This window comes from Pinus tabuliformis, chromosome 3_1 (assembly GCF_031772625.1).
Source record: "Pinus tabuliformis cultivar Carrire ecotype Pingquan chromosome 3_1, CPIR1, whole genome shotgun sequence".
NCBI classification, from domain to species: Eukaryota; Viridiplantae; Streptophyta; class Pinopsida; order Pinales; family Pinaceae; genus Pinus; species Pinus tabuliformis.
The window spans coordinates 936,414,233-936,417,841 of NC_142301.1; positions in this window are offsets into that span (position 1 = coordinate 936,414,233).

The following is a 3,609-nucleotide window of genomic DNA, read 5'->3' on the forward strand; positions in this document are numbered from 1 at the left end:
CAAAACTTTCATTTGTACCTGTTTGAAAAGTTGTCAACAACAACTGTTAACAACAACAGAAATACAGACAACAAATGGATGGCCTAAACTCCTGCTTCAACAAAAGAAATGGATTTCACATCTTGTGAACACCTCCATGTCTTACATCTGCATACAAATGATGGACTAGATAACAAGCCCACAGAACATGCCTTTAAAAACAAATGACCCTTCAAGTCAAGCATGTAGAAAAAGACAATTAGGACTCTTTTTCAAAAGATGAAACACTTCATTATTATCTCCATCTTGGAGACCAAGTTAACTTCTCCCAAGTCAACATTGCATCACATGCATGTCAAAGCAATAAACACTGCAATTTAATTACACATACATGTTCAAATACAAGGAAATCATTAGCATCCCTGTGTTCATGCACATCAAGCTCATGTATGCATTTCATCTTTCAACTTTCGCTTAAGCACACTGTACTTTCGAAGCTAAAATGAAATATAATGTTGTAGCAACAAAGTGAGTCTCCTACTCAACTTCTCCATTCACCTTCTTGGTAAAATCCTGCAACTTGCATTCCATTAACAAAGAAATGCAAATAGATGCATAAATAGACATGCAATCTTAATTGGATAAGAACTCTAACCATTTCTTACCAACCCATTTCAAAGGTCTTTCCTTTATCTGCACATCAGCATCAACATGTGAATCATCCTGAAACACATCATTCATGAAAAATTTCTTTCCATTTCTGGATTCAAAGTCCAACACTTTTCAGCAGGATGCCCTTGCTTATGGCAGTAAGTGCAACACATGTGCATCTTCTTGACAACATGATTTTCCTTGTCCAATGCACCTTTGGCTTCTTGCTTCTTTTCCTTCAAAAGTTTCCTGTATGTGGCCATTCTCTTCCAACATCTAGAAACATCATGGTTATCCAAACCACAAAAGGAACATGCAATTCTTTTCCCATATCTATGTGGAAATTTATCATGATTTACAAAATCAAAAGGAAGATGATTAGAACCAGATTTATACCTTTCTCTTTCACCTTTATTGCCTTCATGAGGAGGTGAAGCAAATGAAGAAGTGGCTCCCTTTGGAACACCATCAATCTCTTCAAGGCTTCCAGAGTTTCCACAACTCTCTGGTTCAAGTGTGTGCTTTGAACACCTGCATCCTGCAAATGATGTTTCAAGCTATTGCATTCCTCCTTAACACAATCTTCACACTTCAGAGGTAGAGGACCTGCAATGAAACTCCTTCTTGGAACTATTTCAATGGCCTTCATGGCAGCTTTGGAACTCTCTCCATAAGACTGTCCATAGCCAAGGCCCAAATACTTAGGCCTTTCCTCAACCATTATTGGCTCAACAATACCTTGTGCATGCTTACCCAAGCCTTTTCCTTCATAGCCCATCTTGGACATTAGCTTGGAACCTATGCCTCTGGTATGCTTTTCAAAAGAACCAATATAAGCATTCTTAGAAGAATTTGAAGACAAACTAGAATGGTTTACCTCTTCTTCAAGCTGATACTTGACTAAGGCTTCTTTGGCAACAAAGAGTTGTGACTCCAACTCATGCATCCTTTTCAGGTTCATATTTGTAATATGAAGTTGCCTCTCCATTTCCTGCAATTTGTCAGAAAACAACTACTTCTCTTCCTCCACGGAATTCAACTGCTCTCTAAGTATGCTGCTCTTCCTTCCATCCTCATACATTTCTCTCACCATATCCATCATGATGAAAAAGTCTTGCTTCATGTCTTCATCAAAGAATCTTGTGAAGAAAGGAGAATTTTAGGACTCACTTGTAGAAGTTGTCATTATGCCAATGAACAAAAGAACTTCAAACAAGAATAACAAAGATCTTTATTCAAGCAACCTTTTTCAACAAACCTATTGTGCTTCAAGGATTGCCTTGAGGTCCTTTGGGATAGAAGAATGCCTTCAACGCTTCTTCCTTCTTGTCCTTCCTGGACTGAGCTACCAATAGCTTTCCCTTCACCTCTGTAAACTCAGAAAATAGTCAGTCTACAAACAAGCATACATCAATCAGACAATCAATTCTTGACTTCCCAAAGACCTTTCAGACAAGCAATCTTTGCTTTGTCAATCAAGCATTCTGAGTTGATACCACTTGTTCTGGTATAACCAGCTTTGATATCACCTTCTTGAAGGTGGGGTTAATCAATCTCAAGCTCTGATACCACCTGATCTGAAAATGGGGCCTAAAAGCTTCTTGTCTAGCTTACAAGAACCTCTCCCACTTCCAAAGCTTAAATGTTCCCAAGATCTAGTGATTAACCAAATGCGGAATTAATAATGTGCTTGAAAATAAGGTGTATGCTGGTGTTTATTTTAAAACTGTTTATGTGTTGTAAATTGATTTGCTTAAACTGGTATAAAACATATAACAGTGAAACAATGCAGCAAATGAGCATCACACATAAGATAGCAAGTTTAATTCGGAGTTCACCCAAAACTCTTGGGCTACGTCTCCTTGAGCTCTAGTCAACTCGACTAGGCTCTCTGGCATTATGGTATAAGTCATTTTACAAGCTCCTGGCTCAACACCACTAGTTTACACAGAACACAATGGGATTAGACACCATCTTATCCCTAGCTTTGAAGCTCTCAGGCTTTCTAGCCTTGGCTCTGGCTTTGGCTCTCGGCTCTAGCTCTAGCTCTGGCTCTGGTTCTGGCTCTTGGCTCTGGCTTGTGTCTTTGGCTCTGGCTCTGGCTCTGGCTTCTCTGAGCTCTCTCTCTCGGCCTCTACATGCCTCTGTGATTCGCTTGACCTCCAAGTGGTCCTTGGCAACCTTCCAGTGACCCTTTTGTAGCTCTCTGGTTCACTCAACCTCCAAGTGACTCCAAAAAACTCTCTCAGCTCTCTGCACTGTCTGCCTTCAGCTTTCTCTGGCCGCTGCCTATCAATTGGGCTCTCCGGCTCCTTTGAGGAATTCTTCTGGCTTTCTGGCTTCCCCAGCCATTTCTCTGTATATAATCATCCCTCTGCGGCCCTGGGGCTTCTCTGCGCGTTGTCTGTTCGACTGCCATCTGGCTCTGTGGCTTCAAACACATTATTTTTTGCCAAAAACGCTCGCTTGCAGCGTGGCATGATGATCAGGAGTTGTTACAAGGGATCGGGGCCGTTTTCCAGGCGAAAAGCCAAAAATGGAGAAAAATCCAATACATAGAGAGTTACTGGAAAATACACTGTCGAGCATGAATTCCGGACGTGAAATTCCATCAAATTGTCCCTCAAAACCCTATCGAGTCCGCCATTAGGCAGCATATCGCATCGCGTAGGTGGATTGGGCAAAAACCCGAATACACGAGAAAACACTGAAAAACTCGTCAAAATGCTTTCTACCAGACTTCAAATATTATTGCATCTTCCCTATAATCATATCAGGTCCACCTTCGGTCGCTATCACAAGCCCCACCGTTGATCTGTGTGATCTCTGATCCAATGGTTGATATTCATTTTCGGGTGGCTTAGAAGGACGGAGGTTACCTGCCTGAAAAGGTGATTTCTCTCTCTCCTCCACCAGCCACGCATCAGCCATTGTATGGGATTGGGCGGAGCCAGCCCAATACCACTCACTGCCTAATGC